We start from the raw sequence: 25349 nt of genomic DNA on the forward strand, positions 1-25349 counted from the left end.
AGACTTTTTCAAATCTGGGTGGAGGGAAGTTTTGGGTGTGAGTTCTTTGTTCTTTGTCTTGGGTCTGTGCCCTCTTGGCTCTGAGATTGATTTTTCTATCTCCAGGCTTTCTAATCTTCTGTTTCCAAGTTGTAAGTACAAGGATAGTAAGACAATAGGTTTGTATTGGTTTTTTTTGTATTTACATGTGTGTAGTTGCTGGAATGTTTTAAATTGTATTCTTTTTGGATAAGGCTGTTTATTCATTTTTTTCCTTTAAGCAATTGACCCTGTATATTGTCACCTTAATACACAGGCTATTTTTAATGTCCTTTTTCATTCTTTTTATATAAAGCTTTCTTTTTAAGACCTGTTGGAGTTTTTCTTTAGTGGGGACTCCAGGGAATTGAGTCTGCAGCTCACCAGGGAATTGGTGGGAGGAAGAAGTCAGGGGGAAAATCTCTTTGTGTTAGATTTACTAAGCCTGACTTTGCATACCCTCTGGGTGAGGGATAAGAGAGATTAGATCTCTCGGTACTTGTGTTTCCAGGACTGGAAGCAGGGAATCTCCTAGGGTCGTCCAGGAAGGGGAGCCTGGGAGGAAGTAACAAGGAAACAAGGGGAGGGGGTTATTTCCCTTTGTTGTAAGACTCAAGACATCTGAGTCTGGGGGTCCCCCAGGGAAGGTTTTGGGGAGACCACAGTGAGCTAGGCACTGTATAATTCCTAGCTGGTGGCAGCGATACCAGGTCCAAGCTGGTAACTAAGCTTGGAGGTTTTCATGCTAACACCCATATTTTGGACGCTAAGTTCCAGATCTGGGAAGAAATGTTATGACAATCACACCCAAGGAGCAGGCTGCACCACGGAGGCACGTTGGCATCACAAGGAGTGGGCTCCGTTAGCTGCAGTTCTGTCCTTCAATTCATCAATAATGGAGCGCTCACACGGTGGGCGATAGCAGCTGAATCCCAGCTTTCGGCTCCCGCCCCCGCTCGCGTCGCTGCTGATGTAGAAAACAGTTTCATTCCAGACCCCTCGCCGGAGTCTGTGCTGAGCATTAATGGGGTTTTCAGGCAGAAAAGGTGTGAGCGGGATGGGAGAGCAGAGGGAGGTCGGGGCACTTCCCTCCACCTTGTCTCACAAGCCCAGAGCAGTGGAAGTGGAAGGCAGCAAATTCAAAACTGATGCAGGAGAGTAAGTTTTTTTTCCCGCCCAGAGCACCACTGGCTGGTGGAAATCCGCTGCAGGCTTTCCCGGAAGCCCTGGGCTTAGCGGGGTTCAGAAAAGGCCTGAGCATTGATATGCCGAGGCAGAGCATCCAGGGTTATCACGAGAAAGAGTTTTGCCTGCCCCCCATCCACCCCCGCTTCAGAGCATGAGCCCATCCCTGGCTATTTTGGGGTCAGGAGGGGACCCTTCCTTGGGGTGGCTTATCCCATCTCTGCAAGGTTTTATGCGGCTTCCTCCAAAGCGCTGGGGTCGGTCCAGTGGGCTGGATTACACCCCTCTGTCACTCTGGCCATCCCAGTGTTCCCATTACAGAGTCCTGGGGGAGCTGGCTGCTTAGGGGGCACAGTTCAACGGAGCAGAAAAATCACTCCTGAAACACTGTCACACTGGACAAAACCGGGCGTCTGACAGGGGGACTCCCAGGCCAAGGTACTTGTGCACCTGGGACACGGCCCAGCTTTGATCTGCCCATGCTGAGCAGTCAGCCCGCCTCTTTGCGAGGTCATCACAGGCCCCCGTCAAGCACCCGCATGGAGCAATCGGTGAGGCATTATTCTTACAGGATATTATGTATCACCGAGTCCCTGTACCAAAGCCCTCACAATCAAACAGACTGTGGGGCGCAGGAGAAGGGACTCACCCAAGGAGGTCACTGAGCACTGAGCTATCCAGCAGGCTGTGCAGCCTGTCTGTGCGCTGGGAGCATCCCCGTTATCAGCTATGTAAATTGAGGCACACAGCGGTGAAGTGAGTGGCCCGAAGTCACCCAGGAGTTTGTGACAGAAGCAGGAATTGACCTCAGCGCTCCTGAGTCCCAGCCTTAACCCCAAAGCCTTCACTGGCAGGGCTGGCACACTGCGGGCGGAGGCCCTGTGTTCTCTGGCTGGTCCCTGCTGGCAGCCCGAACGCTGGACAAATGCCACTTTCCTGCCGCCTCTCTGTGTCCTATCAATATGCAGTTGCAGGTGTCGGGCTTGGGAGTCTTCTGGATGTTGGCTCCCGCAGCTGCCTTTGGTGCTAATGAGACCAGACAGCAGATGGTCATGGCCACCACACCAGTTCAGCGTGACCTTTGAACATGGCAGCTGGTCCCCTGGGATGGGAAAAGCGCCTGCTCGACAGCACAGAGACCAGGCAGTGCCACATTGGTTAGAGACACCGAAATCCCTCCTGAGCGCTTGCTTTGAACACACACAGTCTGTCTGGCCCGGCTGAGCGCCAGCACTGAGGGCTGTTTGCTCTGGAGGGAAGCGCGCTGTGACTCTGCGATCAGCCAGCCCCTGGGCTCCTTTACAGATGACTTTGTGGGTCACTAGGTCTCCTTGCACTCTAACTGGGAACCACCCAGCTGCTGTCGTGCGGCCAGTTCCTCCCCGGGACCCTACACCGTTGCCAGCACTGCAGCCACCAGCTGCCTTGGTGCTGATCTCCCCTGACCCAGGGGATTAGCAGGTGTAGGGACAGCTGATTAGAGCACTCAAAGTTCTCTGTAACCATTGCAGACGTGTCCCATTAAAATATGGGGTATCTCCCACGCCTCTGCTAGCTGCTAGGAAGCTGAGGATAAAAGATACAAGGTTGGAGACTCCATACAAAGTGCAGCTGGGCTTGATGGCTTCTGTGCCGCATTTGGAGTTTATAAAAGTCTCTAATTATCACGTAACCGCCTCTCGCAGGTGCAGGGTGGGACATTGACTAGCCCCCAAACAGGAGCCGCCAAACCAGTGTGCCGGTGCACAGTGGGGCAGAACATCCCCCGTGGCAGATTATGTACAACCCCCTGCCGTCCTTGTCTGGGACCTTGTACTTAAGCCTCACAGCAGCCCTGGAATGGAAATATCACCGCTTCTGGTTTCCAGATGGGGAAACTGAGGCACAGAGAGGGGAAGTGACATGGTCAAGGCCACAATGGGATGTGGCAGAGCTGGGAACAGGAACCCAGGCATCCTCATTCCTAATTCACTCCTGCTAGACCCTACTCACCTCCCAGAGCAGGGACTTGAACCTAGGAGACTAGACCTCCAGAGCCCCTGCTCTAGCTCACTAGACCCCACTCAGGTCCAGGAGCTGTGGCTAGAACCCAGGAGTCCACCAGGGAGGGCAAAGTGGGTGCAACCTGCTGCCAGGTCAGCCTGGTTGTGCTTTGCATGCACTTTTCACGGGGGTGAACGGCTGCAGCAGTTGCAGGACAGCACAGAACCCGGTCCCTTGCACTCTGTGCAGGGTTTTACCTGGCCCGGGGTCAGTTACAGCAGCCTCAGGGCTGCTCTAACTCACACTGTGGCCCCCTGGGAGCGGAGAATAGTCGCAGTGCAATGCTCGACACCCCCTATCTGAGTAGGATGGGGACAGGGCTCCCCAACGAGCAGGGAGGCCCCTGTGCAAGAGAGGGGTGCAAGTGATTCTCCGGGATGTATATGCCCCTTTACGTTGCTGGAGCAGCACAGAGTGGGTCCTGAGTATAGCCCAGGATCAGGCCCTCAGTGAGTGTCAGTGAGCAAAAGCCACAGAGGGGGCCTCGGCCCGGAGTGTGTATCTGACGCAGACAGGACTGCGGGTGGAGCCCTGCCTCTTCCATGCTGAGCTGCTGCTGCTGCGCGGCTCCATGGCAGCCCTGCACTGATGCAAAGCAGCAAATCCCTCACCCGCGCTCCCCCTCGATTGCACTTGGCGCTTCTCAGCTCTGTCACCATGACAGCCGCAGACAAGCAACACCCAGCGCCACTGCAGTATGGCCTTGACGTTTTCTTTTGCTTCTTCATCCTCTTCCCTTCGCCTCTCTCAGGGGGCTGCACAGGGAGGCGCTTGCAGCTGGCACTGAGCTCCGTGAAATGCTGTGCATGAGAATCATTCCCTGGCTGGAGCTGGGGCCAGGAGCGGGGACCCCCCGGCCCATCGCTAGCCATAGCATGGTCTATACAGGGTCTCCATGCACTTCTGTGGTTACAGGTACAGTTCCCTGGTGCTGACCCACTGCACAGGTACGTGACTGGCAGGAGTCTGCATGGTGCAGATCCCCAGCGTCTGGACATGCCCTTCCCCAGCCACACTCCAAATCCTTACTCGAGTCAGTTTCGCTGTCGTCTGGGAACCGGCGTGAGAGCAGCGATATTAAGGCGTGTCTCTTCCCTGCGCAGCTTGGGGGGGGATCACACCCTGGGTCTGCCTCTCCTTCTGGGCAGTGTAGCCAAGCCCGGCTTTCCCTCAAAGCGTTCTTTTTGGAAAAGGTCTATGGGCCCAGTTCCCTGCACCTTTGCTGTTGTTTACACTAGTGCAAAAGTGAGTGTGAAACGCTGCCATTCTGCTCTTCACCTAGTGTAAATGACAGCACAGGGGGCAAAGCCCTGGGGACTGGGGCCAATGAATCTCTCAAGAGGCTTGGGGAGGAGGGCTGTCCAGACCTCGGCTAGATGCCCAGTCTCTCTCCTATTTCTTCCTTCCACTGCATTCTCTGATTCTTGTTCTGCATCTGCAGCTGTCGTCTCTGCCTCTCCCCTGCTCCTGACTGGGCTCCTTTGCTGCCTTGGTGCCCTTGTAGGGTGACCAGACAGGAAGTGTGAAAAACTGGAACTGGGGGTGGGGGGTAATAGGAGCTGATATAAGAAAAAGACCCAAAAATTGGGACTGTCTCTGTAAAATTGGGACATCTGGTCACCCTATGCCCTTGGCTGCTGTCAGGTCAACAGTGCTCTAGAAGCTTGCACACCTGCTCCAGCTCTTTCTTTATGTACTGTATCCCATAGCTGTGTCCCCCCGTACTCCCCTGTTGTGCACGCATGCACACACACACACGCGCGCGCACACACACACACACACACAAAAGCTGGAGGCGTAAGCCTGCTGCAAGGTCACAGGAGTCCCCGCATGACAAGGATTTATGGCTCTTGAGGGTGAGACACACACACACCGGTAGGTTAATGTAATTTGCAACCGGCCAAGGATTCAGTCTCAAAGTCACTCGCCTTGGTGCTCCTGACTTGCTGCAGCACAGGATGGTCTCAGCTCCTTCCCCACAAAACATGGGCATGATGAACTAACGGTCCCTGGCTGCAGCCGCTTGAAGGGGCTCACAAATCACACCCAGCCCGATTCCCTCGCCACTCTACAGACCTTGCAGAGAGGCACAGATGTGATTAAAGGAGCAGCGTGGAGCCCAAGGCCAGCACAAGCTTCCAGGCCTGGGATTTAATGTGTAAAATCAAGCCTGAACTGAGCGCAGCACAGCCAGTGACTGAGCCCCCTGCATCCATCTCAGGATGGGCTGTCCCCACAGGTAGTGGTGGTGGGGGGGGCCTGGCTGCAGATCAGAGGCTCTGCCAGCCACCCCATAGTGCTGACAGTGGACGAAGCTGCAGCTCTCTGACTGGGTATAATGACGCCCTGCCACGGGTAGGGTGACCAGATGTCCCAATTTTTGGGTCTTTTTCTTATATAGGCTCCTATTACCTCCCACCCCCGTCTTGATTTTTCACACTTGCTGTCTGGTCACCCTGGCCCCTGGATGGGTTGGCTGCAGAACCTGGGAGCTCTTCTGCTAGCAGGGGAGGCCAGGCAGGCTGTGCAGCACGCCCCGGCGTTCTGCCATAGAGAGACGATGAATCAGAGGGGTCACAGTAATACAGAGTGGAGAAGATAAATCAGCCACGCCTGTTTGTCCTTCCTCATCAGCTGTCCATGCCTGGGGTAGGTGCTCCTTGAGCGAGGGGAGCTGGAGGGATTCACAGACCTTCTGCAGGGCACAGCTGTGTCTGGCCAATTAATCTGGCCTGTCAGCATCTCCTGCCACCCACGGGGAACCGCAGGAGAAATGACCACAGAACAGCCAGGCAGGCTCCTGCGGATGGAGCCAGGGGGCCACGGGGCTCTTTAAGCTTTGCCAGTCGGCGCGGTCTAGTGCATACCAGAGTACGTCATTGCGCCAGCTCTGAAACGGGGACATGGTGCCTGCCACCCCCTCTTGGACAGCTCTGGACGTACTCGGTCCCGCCACCCCCATGTCACACGCTCAGGCGTGTCAGGATGCATCTCTCTCCCCCCCCGCCAGCCAGGAGACCCTGGCCTGTCACAGCCTCTCTGTGGCTCATTAATGGGAGGGACAGGCACATGCCGGTCTCCTCCTTGCGCTGCCGGGTTCCACGTGTCGTCTGCTCCTGCAGACAGCATTGCTGGGGTCTGCTCCTGCAGACAGCATTGCTGGTCGCTCCCACTTGGTGCCGGCCGGCGAGATTGGCCGCCGGGCTTCGTCAAGCGTCTGCGAGATGGTTTGTGAACTTCTTAGTAAAGTAATTAAACTCGGAGGAATATTCATTTATCACAGAAGAAAATTCATCACAGCCTGCTCTGACGTGGCCTGAATCTCATCCTGCCTGGGCAAAACTCAGCTCCCTAATGAGGAGGCCGCCGCAGCACCTGCCTCGTGCCTGCCATTGGAATGAGAGGCTGTGACAATCCCTTGGCCCCCCTCGCTCACCACAGCAGGAGACCAGCCTTCTCAATCGGTGCGCTTAGGTCACGCCAGGAGGCAGAAACGTTTGGATTGCAGCAAGGCAGCTCCACATGAGACGTCTCTCTCCAGTAACTGAAGCTTTAGGAAGCTATGGAGGTTTTTTCTCCCCACCAATATTGGTGCAAAAGCTGTAGTGTGACTGTGGTGCATGGATGGCACGAGAGAGATCACTTGATCATTACCTGTTAGGTTCACTCCCTCTGGGGCACCTGGCATTGGCCACTGTCGGTAGACAGATACTGGGCTGGATGGACCTTTGGTCTGACCCAGGATGGCCGTTCTTATGGGTGCCAGAGGAGTCTTGGCCCACTGCAGCTTTCCCTGGTTGGAAAGGGTGAGCTGTGCTGGTCCAAGTTCACTTTTTACGCTGTCCATGCACTAGGGCCTAGCAGCACGGCAATTGCACTGATATAGCCAAATTAGTGCACAAATCCCGTATGCCCTCAAGACCTTAACTGACGTCTCAATCAACATGCTAGGGTCACACCGGAAGCAGAAACATTTGTATTTCTACAAGTCACTCCCCTGCTTCTTGGTCTCTTTCCTTTTTCCTCTGTGCAATGTGGGAAGGAAAGGACTGTGGAACTCATTGCCACAGGATCTTGCTTAGACCAAAAACTTAGCAAGATTCAAAGAGGGATCGGTTATTTCTGTGGCTAGCAGGAATAGTCAGAATTATATAAAGAGAGACTGCCTCCTCATGGCCCCCGACCCTGCACCCTTGTGATGCACTGGGGCCTTCGTATTGCTCGCCCTGCTCTCATTAAACTGTTCACAATTTCCATTCACTAACTTACCAGGATTTGGTTTGTTTGTTCCGAGTGCCAGCAGGTACCGTAGCCAGGTGCCACCACCCCGGTCAGGCTGGATACCGCAGTCTCCTGGGGTAGAGAGTAGGAAGAGAACAGTGCTCAGAGTAGGTGCTGCTGAGAATTATTTAGGCAGGCGTCTGCCTCTATATTTCAATGGCCTCAAATTAGTCGAGCTGGCCGCCGGGCTGGCAGGAGATGAGAAGATGGCGCGAAGCAGTCGGGGTTTGCATTAAGCAAATCGCAAATCCTTCAGCAGCTGGTGATGTATTTTAAATTAAAACATTCAGTTAATTCCTGCTCCTGCTGCCAGCCCTCTGTCCCCACGCGGTGGCTGTTCGCGCCGGGAGAAGTAATTCCTTAGCAGTGGGTGGGAAGATCTGACTATGCAAGAACCAAACGGGCCTGTCTGTATTGCAAAGCCATGTCAGTTACGTAGCCTGTTCTATTCACACAAGAGGCAGGACGCTCCAGTGTGTAGGATGGGGGGGAGGGATAGCTCAGTGGTTTGACCATTGGCCTGCTAAACCCAGGGTTGTGACTTCAATCCTTGAGGGGGCCAGTTAGAGATTTGAGGATTTAGTTGGGCTTGGTCCTGCTCTGAGCAGGGTGTTGGGTGAGGTCCCTTCCAACCTTGATATTCTAGGATTCTATGACTCGGGTTCAATTCCCCACTCTGCCCAGGTCTTTGGGAAAGTCACTTAGCCCTTTCCACGCTCTTTGCTCTGCCCTCAGGCGGGGAGCAGCCCACTCGGGTATGTCTGTACTGCAATCCCGGGATCCCCACCCTCACTGACTTTTACTGGGGCAGGGGCTTGGAATGCGGGAGGGGGTGAGGGTTCTACATGGGGGTGGGGCCAGAAATGAAGGGTTCAGGGTGTGGGAGGGGGCTCTGGGCTGGGGCAGGGAGTTAGGGTGTGGGAGGGGGTGAGGGATCTGGCTGGGGATGCAGGAGCAGGCTGTCGGGTGCAGGAGGGGACTTGGGGTTTGGGAGGCTCAGGATGGGATTGGAGTGCAGGAGAGGGTACAGGCTCTGGGGAGAGGCCAGGGATGAGGGCTCTGGGGTGCAGGAGGGGGCTCTGGGTTTGGGGGGCTCATGGCTGGGGCAGAAGGGGGTACGGGCTTACCTCGGGGGGCTGCTGGTGAGCGGGACAGAGAGGCTATGGTAGCCATGTGACCCAGTACTGAGACAACACTACATGCAGCATCGCAAAAGGCAGGACACAATTCTACCCAGTGCCTAACCCAGCCAGTGACACACGCACACGGCACACAGCCCAGCTGCAGACACACTTCCATCCCCAGCACCAGGCCGAGGTGGTGCTGTCCCTGTCCCCGAGTGAACTCTCAATACCCTCGGTGCTGGCGGGGAGGGAGCAGCGGCCCAGTGTGCTCTACAACCCCGTCAGCACAGAGGCTCCCCCACATTGTCCGCTCCCTTGGGCTGGGAACCGTGGTGATGGGCTCACTTGGTGCTGGCCTGCAAAGCTGCCAATGGGCCCGGGCTGGTCGCCCGACATGGCACAATTTGTCAGCCAAGTGGGGAACAGGCCAAACCGTGAATGGAAACAAACAGGCTGGATAATAGGTGGGGTGGGTTGGTATGGCCAGGGCTGAGCTGCTGAGAAGGGAGTGGGAGCTCAGCCCTGGTGAAACAAGATAGATAGACAGAAGGAGTCATGGCAGGGGTGGGGGGTGGGGATAGAGGGTGGCATGGACAGGAGTGCGTGGAGATAGATAGATGGATGGATTGGGGGTGTCTGGGGATGGATAGATAGACAGAGGGGATGGGTGGGGATAGATAGATATAGAGGAGTGTGGGGATAGAGAGCGTAGATGTGGATAGATAGAGGGGGTGTCTGGGGATAGACAGTGGGGGTGTCTGGGGATGGATAGATAGATGGGTTGGATGGGGATAGATAGACAGAGGAGGTGTCTGGGGCTAGATGAAGGGGGTGTCTGGGGACAGATAGATGGATGAGGATAGATAGATTAGACGGATGGTGTGTGTGGAGGAGAGAGAGAGAGAAGAAGAAACGTAATTCACCCTGCAGAACTGCCAGCCCATTAACTTTCATGAGCATAAATATTCACTCTGGTTGTTAGGGGCTTGGCAAATGAGCTGCACACACTGAATCCTTAACACTTCTCAGTGTCTAGGCCCTGTGGGCGCTGAGTGTGGTACGTTGTTGAAATGCTACAGAAGCCGTGACCTCCCCAGATGCCACCTCTCCAGCAGCTGGTGGGCCACAGCGCTGGGGGGCGCCAGGGAGTGTTCGCAGAGGGACGGCTCCAGCGTTCAGCCGCAATGGTGGCTCCCTGCCTTTGCATTGCAGTGACATCAGGACGCCCCCGCTCGGGCCTAGGGGCCACTTAGCCCCCTGCACCACACGAGGCCTAGGATGCCACCTCACCCACCCCTCTAAGAGGCCTAGGTACTGTTTAGCCCCCCTGCCCCCAAGGGGTGCGAGAATCCCGGAGCAATGTCCACGCCCCGCAGGGCTCTGTCTGGGCGCGCTGGCCTTTTGCTCAGTGAAATGGCCACAGTGAGGCGGGGCCATTGGCACAGCCCCCCTCACCACGTCTTGGCACATTTAATTGCCAACACAGCAAAATGCCTGTCCCCATCTGGAGTATGGGGACACGGCTCCTTTCTGCAGGAGAACAGACTTTCCCCCCAAAATGGCATCTTTGGAAAGGCTGTGCCACAGACCCACAGATCTGCACCCAGCACCCGAAAGTGTTGCAGCCGTATACACACACACACACACACACACACACACACACACACACACACGCACAGAGAGACACAGACACACACTCACAGCTGTGCACACCCATGCCGGCAGACAAACAGATGCGCACACACCCACACTCATGGAAAAAAATGACACAAAAACAGGCACGTTTGCAGAGACAGAAATGTAGCAATAACTTCTCCAATTTATGAACTCATTTTAGACACATTAATTATCACCTAGCACATTGTGTTAGATTCAAGAGGGTTATTAGTAAAGTGTCTGGACAGGAATTTTCCACTAATTAAAGCAATTTGACATTATTTTTAGTTTTGACGTTATATTTATTTGCTGCTAAATGCTGTGATGTTTCATGTTTTGCCCACTGATTAGTACTTCACAATTAATGTTTGCTCATGTCATTCAGCAGCCGCAGACGCACACACGTGTAGTACACACTATTAAGTTGTTTCTTTAATTTGTCAGGATAATTTCATGTTTTTGAGATGCCGCCCTCTAAGGAGAGTGGGGCACAGATGTTTGTCAGCAGGGTCTGAATGAGCTCTCCCCTGACATCTAGTGGTGAGCTGTGGAAAAAAACTTCAGAAGCTGATCTTGTTTGCATGGACACACCCACCCTGCCTAGGTGCTCAGCATGATGGGATTGCTTGCCCAAATGATCCCTGGTGGCTGGTGTTGGATCCCCAGTCTCCTTGTTATTGAGGCAGGAGTAATAAAGGTTGTTATCCTTGTTGTGTGAACTGGGGGCAGTAGAACTGTACCTGGCATATGCCAATGGAGGGACTCACCCTCAGCTAAATAGCCCTTGCTAGGCTGGGGACATGGCTTCTAAAGCTGAGTGAGGAGAAAGCGAGAGAGAGAGAAGTTACAGTTGTCGTCTTCTTCTTCTTGAGAGGCTAGGTCCAAAGAATGGTGTGTGACTTTTTCTAGGGCATAATAAAAAAGCTAATTTAGATTCAATTGATAGTCTTGTCACATGCTGTAAAGCTGAAATTACTAATACCTGGGTCTAATTATTAGACATGCTTTGGGGTAGTGTCTCTGTTGCAATACATTGATCAATGTGCACCATCAGTGAGGCTCCCCCACTGACAAGTGAAATCACTGAAAACTGTGTTAAGGGGGGGCCTGAAGGCATCTTGGTGAGTGGACAGCTGGTGGAGAGGCATGGCTAACAGGGCAGCTGGTGCTGGATAGGTGTGACTGGTGGAGTGGGCCACAGCAGAGCCCCTCAGAGGTGTGGCCATTGGGGTGATGAGTGCCAACAACAGCAACTGTGAGTGGGGTACAGAGAAGGGATGTGCATATTAAAGGGAGTTTTGGGTTGCTGGGCTTAAGATCCTGAGGGGAAAAGGACACTGCCCAGCTTACTTAGGGGTGGGTCTTTTGGTCGTGATTTCTGTTTATAAAGCCTAGTTGTGGTGTTTTTCCAAATTAATGCTGAGTTACTTCCCTCCTTTTACTAAAAGTTTTTGCTACACTCAAACTCTGTGCTAGCAAGAGGGGAAGTATTACCTCTTAGAGGCACCCAGGGGGTGGTGTGTAATTGTCCCAGGTCACTGGGTGGGGGCTTAAGCTGATTTTGCGTTGTATTGTTGAAAAGGATCCCCTAGAGACTGAACCCAGCTGGCTCTACCTGGCAGAAGGGTTACATGATAGGTAAACTTTCTGGGGCCAGATTCTCGGCTGGTGTAAACTGCTCTCACGTCAGCGACAGTACAGTGGAAAGGCAGTAATCTGCCCTAGCCGAGGAGCTGGAGTGTTAATTAGATTTTGCAGACTGGAGGGCCAATAGCTTTTACATCCCAAGCACCTCTGTGGCAGTTTTTTGAGAAGTTTAACATCCTTTCAGTTCTCTTAATCGCATATTACAAGAGCAGAGGCTACAGACTGCAAGGATGTGATACGCTGCTCTGGCTGGAAAGTGGGTGGAGGCTGATTTGGCACTCTCTGATCAAACTGACTATTTTGTATTATTGTATTGGGCTAGTGCCTTCTGGCTGCAGGCAGGGACCATCGTGCTGGTCAGAACACAAAGACAGGCCCTGTCCCCACAAGGTGTAATCAACGCCCAGCTCCAAATCAGGCAGCCCTACCCACCAGACTCTTCATTATTCTGATCTTGTCTTGGGCATCCTGCAAGGATTCTGGGCTAGATGGTTCATTCCTCAGTGCTAGGGTGGGATGGAGACCAGACCTTTTCGGGCCTGAGTTTGTTGTGTTTACAGTATACAAACAGAGAAGTTATATAATCACATAAAATACTCTTTCTGGAAGCTTACAATGCCAAACAACTTTCTTAAAATCCAGAACCTTAGCACACAAGAACCAAAAGCAGGGAGAGACAAAGCAGGCTGCTCCATAAAGCAGAGAGAGACAACTCACCTCACCTTACTCTAAGCTGGTGAAAGATCCAGCTTCATTCTTCTCCCTTCTACAGAGCCCACTGGCCTGCAAGCAGGATGAGATTTTAAAATGACAGCTTGTAATTTTAAACACAGTTTTCAATACACCACAGAGTTTTTAAAACTAGAGAAGTCCTGCTGCTGTTAGCAGAATTACTCCTGATTTGTACGAGTGGGAGCAGAGAAGCAGGTCTCACTCCCCACAGATTCACGGCTAAGGGGCAGCATGTTTTAGCATTTTCTCTCTGCCTGCCTCCCATTCACAGGGCTGTGCTGCAGGGAGCAGGGCTTGTTCTAAGGTTCCATTATGGGTAGGTGGGGGAAGTGGGTATTGAAAAAATCAGACAACCTTTAAGGAGTCCAGGATCTAGTTAAACCCTGGGAAACTATTGGATTTTAGGAGTTTAAAGAAGTGAAATTTGGCTACTGTGTCAGCATTTTGCTGTGGTTTACAATTTGTCTAACTGATGAAGACTCTCCAATCGGCATCTGTTCCACTGCTTCACATTTGATTATGGTGTCCATAGTTCGGCCTTTCTGACAATAATTTTGGGGCCCTTGAAGATCATTTTCGGGGAAGGAAAAGTCCCCTTTACCCCCCACCCTGGGAGAGTGGGGCTGGGTGGAAGCCGTTCCTCAGTCTCTGCGTCTTTCTTCCTTATAATTGAATTTTCATTTCAATTCACATGTGGGTGAATTTCCATGGGTTTACTCCTTCTGGACTGGTTTTATCGGCAACTGATTACAGGTAATTTCTGTGCGATGGAGTTTCAGCATTTGCAGAAATTAATTAACCCTCCAGTTTGCTAAATGCATTATTTGGGGGTGGGGTGGGTCATGCCGATTTAGGGCATCAGAAACCTCTGTGCCACTCAGTTTATGTCTGCACTAGCTAGCTTACAGCGATGCAACTGTGCCCCTGTAAGATAGCTCGTGTAGCTGCTCCATGCTGAGGGGACAGAGTCTGCCCGTCGATATAATTAAATCGTAGCTATGTTGGTGGGAGACCCCCGAGCGACATAAGTCTTGCCAACCAAAGGGGTAGTGTAGACGTGGCCTTAGAGACAGGAGGGTTGGTTCTCAGTGGGAAGCATCTCTTTATACAAGCATGGGCGTGTGTGTGTTATACTCCGCAACACGTCCTAAAAAAATGACTCCAAAATTTTTCGTTTATCAAAATTTTCTGCACATTTTTTGTTTTAAAAAAGAAAAAACCTCCAAAATAATCATTTAAAAAATATTTTTACTGGAAATGGAAACTGATTGGTACAAACTGGAGCCTGTGGCGAAGGGGGCAGGTGTCTCCGGGGTCCTTTCCAGGTAGTTGCTTGTGGAGTGGCTGGAATTGCAGATGCTGCTTCCCAGAGGTCTTTATTCTGTTTATAAGTTCAGGGTTCTAGGACCTTTGCCAGAGGCGCCTGCCACCCGCAGCGTCTCTTCCTGGCGTGCGCAGGAGAACTGAAGACCAGATTTATCTGGCTAGAACCCACTGATTGTGACTCGCAGCCCTTTGTTTAGCTGGTCTGGAGGAGCTGTTTGGGGAGTAGCTTGGCAGCTTGGCCTCAATTGCAGCCTTTGTGTTGCCTCCAGGACCCTTCGACCGACGGACGTTAGTGGCGCTGAGACGTGCCAGATTGTGTCACCCACAGGACTTTCCCTTTCGTCTCAGATCTCTCTGGTCCCACGGGGAGCAAGTGAGCCTGGGCTCTACAGGTCTGACTTGGTGATGTTTATACCAAGCTGCTTCCCCAGACCCCTGGCGAGAGCTCAAAGGCTGGGAAAGCTCCCAGGACCCAGCATGCGGACTCTTATCATTGAATACAGTGCCGCAGCCTCTGCTCTCCCAGTCCTGAGATCTTCACACACTCCGCTCTGCAGTGCCCCTCAATCCTGACCCACAACCCCCTGCTATCCCACCCACCTGTGGGCTCCCTCCCACCATAGCTCTACCAAGATCCTTCAGCCCTAACGTGCAGCCCCCGGCTTTGCCAACCCAGTCACAGCTCCCCTGTTACCCAGCCCTGGCCTGCCTGCCCTACACCCAGCTCTGCTGATTCCCCTCTGTCCCAGCCTGCAGCCCCTCCTGCTATTCCAGACAAGTTAATTGTATCCAGTGTGGGCAGTAGTTTGTGATGTGCAAAAACAGATTAAACCAATATCAGCAGAACTGGCTTAATTTGTAAACAGAGCAAGTTTCCCACTGCATCACAGCCAGGACAGGCTCAGATCAACGGGTTCTTAAAATGAACATGGGGTCCCCATTGGCTTGTTCATCTCCCTGGATCGTTTTCTCTAGGCGTCTTCCCCTCTGCTTTGACCCTGGGATTATTGTCTCTCATGACAAAGGGCTGGTTTTTCCACTTTGTTTCTGTTATTAGACATGTGAAATGTGGCCCATTTACAAGATCTGTTTGCTCTTTTGGTGACAGGACAAAAAATGGAATGCAAATCCGCTTTGCCCAGCTGGGAGCAGGATGCAGAGTTGCACAGGGATGTGCCAGACGGGGCTGGGAGGATATTTACACAGAGAGTGCCTGTTAAAAGGAAAAATGTTTTAGGTCTCAGAATGCCAAGGCTGCGTACAGGCCTGTTACTCTTAACCATTGTGCAGAGAGAGACCAGGCACCGCTGTGCTAATTTGTACCCGCTGGAGATCCAGCCTGGTATCTCCTCTAGTCCCTTGGGACCCAATTCCGGGTTGTGCAGCAATCCACACTGATGCAGCATGAGTGCTGGGTGAAGTGGTTGTGATTTGCACTGTCCTGCTGCTGGGGGATGGGGAACAGGGGCTACCCTCTTGCAAAGCCAGATCTGCCTGGGAGAGCCGGCCGCTTGAGGAAAGTGGCAGCCCTCCGGAAGTCAGACAGGACTTGGCTCTCAGAGGGAACGGCTCCTACCTGCCGGCCAAGAGGGATAAAAGCCCTGGAGGAGCCATAAAAGCTTTAAAGGTCAATGACACCATTTCCGTGCAGGGTAATGATGGAGGGAGGCAGGAGACACCGCCAGGCTCCGGAAACATACTCTCCTAAATAGGCACCACATGCAGCTGAGCTGCCTTTTAACAGCCACCCACAGCTGGAGACGCAGAAATACAAGCTGGGTAGGAGTCCCCCTTGCCACTGGTTACAGCAGCCCCGAGACTCAGCCGCGAATCCAGATTTCTAGTCTGGCTCTAATTCGAATGTATCAGACCGGCCCTGTCCATTCCGTAGCCCGAGTGGCTGCTGTTACTGGGGCTGCTGGGTGGAAGAGGGTCTCCGATGATCATGATTTCAGTCCTCTGACAGCAGAAAACACAATTTGGGCAGCGTATAGGGGTGCAGCTGGGGCTGAGGTTCAGGAGGGAGGGGCACCAGCAGAGCTGTGGGGTTGGGGGATTCAGGACTGGGTGCAGTATTGAATCCAGCAGCCAGGCTGATCAGAGCAGGGTTGGTGGCCCCACCTCCTGACAGAGGCCAGCACCAGTTGCTCCAGAAGATGGTGCAGGAAACCCTGCAGCGACTGGCTCTTCCCTAGGGGAGGCGCCCTCCTGACGCCTGCCTGCTGTGGGGTCCCCACCCATCATGAGAAGGGGGAGTGCTCGTCCCTTCTTTATTTATTGCAGCCTAATCTCCGGGGGCATCTTTGGGGCGGCAAGTTAATGGCACTTATGGGGGGGATAAATTGGTTTTACGAGCCGGGAATTGAGTGGAATGTATAATTTTACTGTTATGTAATGGAAACGTGATGAAGGCTTTTATGAGGCCACACATCTTTTTAACGTGTCCAGAAACAACAACAATAAACACAGCAGTTATACAGACTGACACCCCTCTCCCTCACTCCAATCCCAGAGTCTGATATAATCACAGCTCCTACACCCCCTAGCTGCACCAGGACAGCTCCCTGCCAGCCACTGCTTCTGCCCACTGAAAGCAGATAGGATGCAAACTCTTCCAATCAGCTCCAGCCAGCGTGGCAAGAGGAAAGATCTCTGCTAAAGAGTCACTCAGGAAAAATGCCTTTTTGAATGACATGGAGATTTCCCTGGGGAGTTTCTGTGTAGTTGAAATTTACCAATTTTTGCATGAAAGTAAAAATTTCAGGTCTCTTCCCCTCCCCGTTGCTCTTCCTGCCTCCCCCCTTACCCTACTTTTAAAAGAGGGGGAAAACCCTTCCTCCCCAATGGAAACAAACAAACAAAAATATTGGAATGAATTGAAAGGGACATTGTTCATTTCAAATCAATTTGCTAAAATATTCATAAAAATGGAAAATTCTGGAAAAAATTTATACCAAGTTTTTTTCCCCATTTCATTCAGAAATGTTCCACAAACAATAATTCCCATGTTTTGTCCCAGCTGAGCTGCTGTGATTGTTTAGATTAAGACAGTGCCTGGGCTCCCCAAAACCATGCGTCAAAGAGCTTCCCTGCCCTGAAGTGCTCACAGTCCGGACAGACAACAATGTGAGGGGAAACTGAGGCAAGGAAAGGGACTGACTTCCTCAAGGTCACACAGCAGGTCAGTGGCAAAACAAGGGCTAGAATCCAGGGGTTCTGAGTGCCGGCCTGTGGGCCATGCTGCTGCTGCTGCGTCTCCTAGAGATGCTTTGCCCACAGTCTCCTTTTTTCTCTCTCTGCCTCCACCAGTTCAGGTTTCCCAGGAGAGTGGGCTGGACGCTTGAGACACTTCAAGTGGAACTGCACAACCCCCTAGAGAATAGACCTGTGCTCGCCCCTGGGGAAGACAGGGCCCCCCGTTCTCTTGGCTGGCACAGCTCAGGGCTCTCCTCTGCAAATGCCATTAAAAACTCATGAAATTTGCATTCCATTAAACATGAAACAAAGCTGAAAATAAACCCGCCACCGTGCCTGGTGAAATATTTATTAAAGGGAATAGTCTGAGAGTCCTAATGCCACTGATGCGGCAGCTGCTGCCACAGGGTTCTCGTGCTCAGCCAGGCGCCATGGGCAGAGGCCCCATGAGGTCAGATCAGGGCAGGTGGGTCCCACAAGCTGCTCTGTGCAGCTACGGGAGCTGCACATGGGATGAATCTGGATGTGTGTGTGTGTGCACGTGTGTGTATGTGCCTTTTTCACCTGGGCGTGTGCGTGTGCACACATGCCATACGTGGATCAGTATTGCACCAATCAGCGCTGTGTTTTAATTACAGCTCCATGTCCCGTTTCTCCAGCCGCACGTTCTGTTCCTGGGCCCCAAACCATTCTGAGACACTCGGGTTGGGTTTATTTGTGAATATTTGTCTTCAATTAATGGGGGGGGGAAGAACTGGCTCGGTTACTATGGCAACAGACTTCTTAGCGATGGGAGAGGGTGCCACCATGGTTACAGACAGTTTGGGGAACCCAGGGAATAACTGGTTTCTTTGACACCAAGCTGATGCCATGGACTTCAGCAGGAGATTCGCCCGAGTGAGGATTGCAGCATGGGGATCCAGCTGTTTTAGGGTGAAAATCATCCGTGTGCAGACCTCTGACCATCACAAGTCCCGGGCATGGGCCCCACTTAAATACATCCCTATGGATCCATCGTCACACAGCCCATTTACTCTCCATCTGTCTGTCACCAGCCATTCCTGTCTGTTAGTCCATCCATCCATTCCCCTCCTCTCTCCATCCATCCCCAGGCACAACCTCTCTCTGACCCATCCCTCCATCCCCACCCACTTTCCATCCATCCCCACGCACACCTTCGCTCTGACCCATCCATCCCCACCCTCTCTCCATCCATTCCCAGGCACAACCTCTCTCTGACCCATCCCTCCATCCATCCCCCTCCTCTCTCCATCCATCCCCACGCACAACCTCTCTCTGACCCATCCCTCCATCCATCCCCCTCCTCTCTCCATCCATCCCCAGGCACAACCTCTCTCTGACCCATCCCTCCATCCCCACCTTCTCTCCATCCATCCCCACGCACAACCTCTCTCTGACCCATCCCTCCATCCCCACCCTCTTTCCATCCATCCCCACGCACAACCTCTCTCTGACCCATCCCTCCATCCCCACCTTCTCTCCATCCATCCCCACGCACAACCTCTCTCTGACCCATCCCTCCATCCCCACCTTCTCTCCATCCATCCCCACGCACAACCTCTCTCTGACCCATCCCTCCATCCCCACCCTCTTTCCATCCATCCCCACGCACACCTTCTCTCTGACCCATCCATCCATCTCCCTCCTCTCTCTATCCATCCCCACACACACCTTCTCTCTGACCCATCCATCCCCACCCTCTCTCCATCCATCCCCAGGCACAACCTCTCTCTGACCCATCCCTCCATCCATCCCCCTCCTCTCTCTATCCATCCCCAGGCACAACCTCTCTCTGACCCATCCCTCCATCCCCACCTTCTCTCCATCCATCCCCACGCACAACCTCTCTCTGACCCATCCCTCCATCCCCACCCTCTTTCCATCCATCCCCACGCACACCTTCTCTCTGACCCATCCATCCATCTCCCTCCTCTCTCTATCCATCCCCACACACACCTTCTCTCTGACCCATCCATCCCCACCCTCTCTCCATCCATTCCCAGGCACAACCTCTCTCTGACCTGTCCTTCCATCCCCACCCTCTCTCCATCCATCCCCAGGCACAACCTCTCTCTGACCCATCCCTCCATCCCCACCTTCTCTCCATCCATCCCCATGCACACCTTCTCTCTGACCCATCCATCCCTCCATCCCCACCCTCTCTCTATCCATCCCCCCTCACACCTTCTCTCTGACCCATCCATCCATCCATCTCCCTCCTCTCTTTATTCATCCCCACGCACGCTTTCTCTCTGACTCATCCATCCATCCCCACTCTCTCTCTATCCATCCCAGGCACACCTCTTTCTGATCTATCCATCCATCCATCCCCCTCCTCTCTCTATCCATCCCTGGGCACAACCTCTCTCTGACCCATCCCTCCATCCATCCCCCTCCTCTCTCTATCCATCCCCACGCACACCTTCTCTCTGACCCATCCCTCCATCCATCCCCGTAGACACTCTCTCACTCTCCCCACATCTCAACTGAGCAATCTGTAACCCTTGCATTAGGTGCCATGAGGCCACAGGAATGGACATGAAGCTGAGTGGCTGCAGTCTCTGCTTTGATAGGCAGAATGTGACTCTCAGTTTGGGAGTGGGGCGAATTGGCTCTTGAGCCAATGCACGTACTATGTTGGGCTGAGTGGGAATTAAGGGAAGCACCAGGCGAGCTGTCGGAGAAGAAGGAAAGGATGGGTACTCCAAGCAAGAAGAGTGATTATTTAGTGAGATACATGGGTCATGAAGAGGGCTGATGGGAAACAACCCCCAACAAACGGAGGCAGCAGCTTGAGATGCTGCAAGCAGAACTGGACCTGGGGAAGGCAGTGCTGCCAGTTCTCATGGGCTTATCGTGAGTCGCAGACTGTTGGGTGTTTTCCTAGCTGTCACGGAGTCACCGGGCGATGCTCTGGAACTGCTCCCCACCAAGCCAGTCAGGACTTTGGGGAGCCTCCTCTCCCTTGGAGCAGACTTGTTCAGGGCAAGAAGCTCACAAGTCTTCACCTCCTGGGTCTCTCCTTGGAGCATTCAGCATCCTCCGCCCCTCCGTGCGCTTCCCACAGCGAGCCCACCCAGGCAGGGTCCTGGGGAAGCCACAGGGTCCTGTGCCCCCACTTTGCAGTCAGACCTGACTCTCAGCCAGCCAGTAAAACAGAGGTTTATTCGATGACAGGAACAGGGTCTAAAACAGAGCTTGTAGATACAGCGAACCGGACCCCTCGGCCGGGTCCATTCTGAGGGGCAGTGAGCCAGACCCCCACGTCTGCCCTCAGCCAGCTCCAGACTAACAACCCCTCCAGCCCCTCCTCTCTGCTCAGCTCCTTTCCCGGGCCAGGAGGTCACCTGATCCCTTTGTCTCCAACACCTTCAGCTGGCACCTTTGCAGAGGAGGGGCCCAGGCCTTCAGTTGCTAAGAGACAGAAGGTCAGGCATTTAGGGGCACTGGCCCTTTGCTCTGCCAGATACTTAAGAACTGCCATGGGGACACTGAGGCACCAACACAGTATTCAGAGAAAACATTAAGAACATTCCTAGTTCGTCACACTAGCCCCCAGCTCTGAGAGCCATGGGAGAATTTCAGCTTTGAGTGTTTTTAAAATGTACATTTCTAGCCCTCGTGGCTGCAGAGAAAACCCTGAAAACGTGGCTGGCACATGCCTAACTGCTCAGAAACGAGCAGGAATATGAAACATCCTCTGTCTTCCAAGCCAGTCTCATGGGTTTGAGACGCCTGGCTCCTGAGATGTGAACATTGGGGGCTCACAATGGGCAAGAAACTAAATGTCACAGACCCCCTGTTCTGTTTGCAATGTGCTGCCTTTGGGGGCCTGGATTATTTTGGGCTGTCTGCCCAGGGGGCCCTGCCCTGAGCTGTGTTGTTGTGTGTCCAAACCCTTTACTGATGCTGACTCGTGTGACCTCCTCCTGTCCATGGAGCCCCAACGCTGAAAGAACAAATGGCCTCCCAAGGGCCAGTAGCACCTGCCACTTTGACATTTTGCCGTAGGCGTTAGACGTTTGCTTTGGATGTTCACTGGAATTCATTGACATTTCACCAGAGTGCGGGGTTGGATTTCAAAGGCGTTTTTGCAAATATTCCACTCTGCCTCCATTCAGATGCTCCGGGGGCTGGGTGATTAACCAGCCAGAGGGGTGGAGCAGGCGTCCGAGGAATCGCAAGGAGCATTGGTACTTTCCAAGACAGAGCCAGGACCTTTCTCACAGCACATAAGACGTCTCTTTCCCCTCCCTGGACTCAGAGCTCGCTGGAGTCCTGCATTAGCGTCACACTGCTGTGATTCCATAAGGTGCCGTGAAGGGCACATCACGCTCTGGAGCACTTTTCATTAAGCCAACAACAATTTTCATAAGCAATTCATCAAATTCCGCCTTTATTGGAAATAAAGAGGCTCTTAGGGGGGGAAAAGAAAGCTGCAGCACTTAGAGATGAGGGGGAAAATTTTCAAAAATGCTTATGTGACTTAAGAGCTTGGGTCCCCTCTTCAGCAGTGATGTACAAGTGGAACCCAGGAGAGTTGGGCACCTAAAGATCTTTGCGGGGCTGAACCTAACTTCCATTGAAAAGTCAAGAGGATTCTGGTTCTTAACTGCCACAGTACTTCGGCTCCTGTGTCATAGAGGACTTTTTGAATATTTGACAACTTGACTCCCTTTAAAAATCTGGCCCTAAGTGACTTAGAAGCCTAGGTCACATTTTAAAAAGTGATTTAAGTACCAGAAGGCTAAACCCTGTTTAGATTCTGCAGTGGCTCTGTGGTCATCCTTCCTCGCCAGGCTTGGAGGGAGGCTACTCCGCCTCTCTACAGACCCAAAGAGCTCTGTGTTTAAAGGTGTCTAGGTGCCTAAGGATGCAGATGGATGCTGGGGGGCTTCCAAGGGGTTAGTCACATCTTCAGGCACCTTTAAAAATCTGCCCCTAAGTCAGTGTGAGACCTCACAAAGGCCTAGTGCGTGCAACTGGCCGGGGGAAGAGGCCATGCTGGCCACCATGACACAGACAGGTACAGGACTGGCTCTGACCTTCCCTTCAGCACATAGAAAAGCAAAGCTGTCTGCTACCCTGTCAGACCGGCTCCTTCATTCCCCATGGGTGGGGAGCAGATGGCTCTGCAGGAAAAGAGTGGGGCTGCCGCGGGATGGGAAAAGGGTGAATGGAGCAGTTGGTTTGAGACTTGAGGCAGGGGGCTATTTACACTCCCTTGTGGTTGTAACTAAAGGGACGGATTTCACTGCTTGCCAGTCCAGCTCTGCGGCAGCTGCATGTGATTGGCGGCCAGAGCAGAACCCTGCTGGGCCCCTGGGACTTCAGGCCCCCTTTCCTGGATCAGAACCACGTGGAAGACTGGAGGTGATGGGTTACTGAGACCGTGGGAGGTCTATGTGTGACTGTATGCATGGGTGGCAGTAGAGTGCATGGGAGGGTGCAGACACATCAATGTGCACGAGAGCCTGTGCTCATGGAAGAGTCACAAACAGTGAAATGCACTTATGGCACCGGGGACAGCAGCTGCTGCTAGGCAACTGGATAAGAACTCATGAGATGTGAGTTCAGCTCTCCTCTCTGCCACAGGCTCCCTGGGTGACCTTAGCCAAATCACTTCATCTCGCCAAGCTTCAGCTGCAAGGTGGGGATGATGATATTTGGCACCATACATCAATGGCCAAGGCAGGATTAGAACCCATGACTCCTGGCTGCCAGTTCTACTGCTCTAAATACACCATGCACACAGGGTGAAGGTCACTCATGCTGAATATCAGAGGGAGAGCAGGTAATTAATTGCTACATAACTTGCTGTCCTGTAGACATTTCTGTGTTGGACTGAAGTCCCAGGCCAAATCTGCATCCAAAAGCCAAAGCCGGAAACACGCGAGTGTCTGTGCAGTTCGTTCCCGGATTGTTTCCTGCCTGAAGGGAACTTTCAGCAGCCTCTGGTGTTTGCAGTTTTGATCAATAGCAGCCGCGTTCCAACTACTGGCGGCTCAGCACTACAGGGTGTATTCAAAGGATGCTGGGGCAGGGACACCAGAAAAGTCTGGATTCGCATTCTCTCCCTGTCCGCTCGTCTAAAGTTAATTTGCTAATGTTGTACTATTAAATTCTGCTTGGCATTTTCATTCTGAGCTCCAGCATGCACAGATGATTATTTATGAGCTACAACTGATTTGCATTGTTCATGTGTAATATCTGCCCATCCCTCCTCCCCCTCGGTCTGATAATGTGCTTTTCAGGGAGTCAACACTTTCATGGTGTGCTCTGGAGATGATTCCGAGGCAGTCATGTTTCTCTCCACGCTGCTGCCCTGGATTTAACGTTCTCCCCGGCTCAAAGGAACAGAATACTACCGACTCATGGGCTCCTGGGGGTTAACCTTCCCCCCGTCCCCATCATGAGAGCTGCAGTGCTGGGCAGTCTTGGAAATGGGCAGCATTTGGGATGGCAAAGGCACGTCCGAGGATATGGAGGCACGAAGTGAATTTGGTGCTGATGGAAAATGCTGGATTTCAACCCTGCAGAGTGATGTTCACCATTCCACACACAGGAACCTCCGGGACGACAGCAGGGCAAATGTCCTGGGTTGTAAACCCAGAGACACTGCTGCCAGGATCAGGCCCAGGTTCTCTCTACCCAGTCGCAACGAGTGGCCAGTACAAAACACAAGTGGGAGAATCTGCCCCTGTGAAGGTTTCAGCTTAACCCTAAGGGTTAGAGCAGGGATCGCCAACCCAAATCACCATGAGGGCCACATGAGGACTAGTACATTGGCCCGAGAGCCGCATCACTGACACCTTTTCATACAAAGATACAAAAGCCGCCCCCCTCTGCCCCACCCCTGCCCCCACTCCATCTCTTCCATGAGGCCTCGCCTCTTCCCACCTGTGACGAACTGGGAATGTTCTTAATGTTTGCTCTGAATACTGTGTTGGTGCCTCAGTGTCCCCATGGCAGTTCTTAAGTGTCTGGCAGAGCAAAGGGCCAGTGCACCTAAATGCCTGACACTCTGTCTCCTAGCAACTGATGGCCTGGGACCCTCCTCTGCAAAGGTGCCAGCTGAAGGTGTTGGAGACAAAGAGATCAGGTGACCTCCTGGCCCGAGAAAGGAGCTGAGCAGAGAGGAGGGGCTAGAGGGGTTGTTAATCTGGAGCTGGCTGGGGACAAGGAGTGAAGTGCAGACGGGGGGGCGGCTCTGGCTCACTGCCCCCCAGAATGGACCCGGCCGAGGGGTCCGGTTCGCTGTATCTACAAGCTCTGTTTTAGACCCTGTTCCTGTCATCGAATAAACCTCTGTTTTACTGGCTGGCTGAGAGTCACGTCTGACTGCAAAGTGGGGGTGCAGAACCCGGTGGCTTCCCCAGGACCCCGCCTGGGTGGGCTTGCTGTGGGAAGCGCACGGAGGGGCAGAGGATGCTGAATGCTCCAAGGAGAGACCCATGAGGTGAAGCCGTGTGAGCTTCTTGCCCTGAACAAGTCTGCTCCAAGGAAGAGGAGGCGCCCCAAAGTCCTGCCTGGCTTAGTGGGGAGCAGTTCCAGAGCATCACCTGGTGACTCTGTGACATCTGGTGGCAGAGGTGGGATGTACTGCACCCCGTGAATGGCGCTGCTCGCAGTAAGTGACTGGGGAGCAGTAAAACAAAGGAGGGATAATGAGGACCAGGCGTGCTGAAGGCTCAGAGAGGGATGGTTTCAGAGGGCGGTTAACCTCTGGGAGTGTGTGACCAGTGAGAAGGACTGTTGGAGTAACGGGGTCCCCCTGAGGACTGCAGCGAGCAGTCTCAGGGGCGGAGGAGCTTGCCGCTCGACCCTGGGAGAGAGAAGGATTTTTGCAGTAGCAGGGTTCCCCTGGGGATTGCAGGAGCAGTCCCAGGGGCGGAGGAGTCTGCAGCTCGACCCTGGCAAAGAGGTGGTGATCACGAGAAGGGCTGGCACACCAGGGGTTCTTCCTGGAAACCATGGGGGAGCCAAGAGCACACAGGCCTGTGAGTCCAGAGCCACTTGGGAACGGTGAAGTGATGGCCTATCACCATCTCCTTAAGAAGGACATTGTGATCCTGTGCACAAAGAGAGGGTTACACATGGGGAAATTCACCAAGGCACAGT

At 53.1% G+C, this 25349-nt stretch overlaps 1 long non-coding RNA gene across 1 annotated transcript; it reads right to left on the minus strand.

The window, feature by feature from the left end:
- Positions 1–18966: 18966 nt before the first annotated feature.
- On the minus strand, positions 18967–19523 carry LOC127037189 (uncharacterized). Its single transcript, XR_007770305.1, has 3 exons — positions 19413–19523; positions 19072–19184; positions 18967–19014 (listed from the first exon to the last, which is right to left on the minus strand). It is a non-coding gene; the product is annotated as an uncharacterized LOC127037189 (long non-coding RNA).
- Positions 19524–25349: the final 5826 nt, after the last annotated feature.

The sequence above is a fragment of the Gopherus flavomarginatus genome, chromosome 18, assembly GCF_025201925.1.
Source record: "Gopherus flavomarginatus isolate rGopFla2 chromosome 18, rGopFla2.mat.asm, whole genome shotgun sequence".
Taxonomy (NCBI): Eukaryota; Metazoa; Chordata; order Testudines; family Testudinidae; genus Gopherus; species Gopherus flavomarginatus.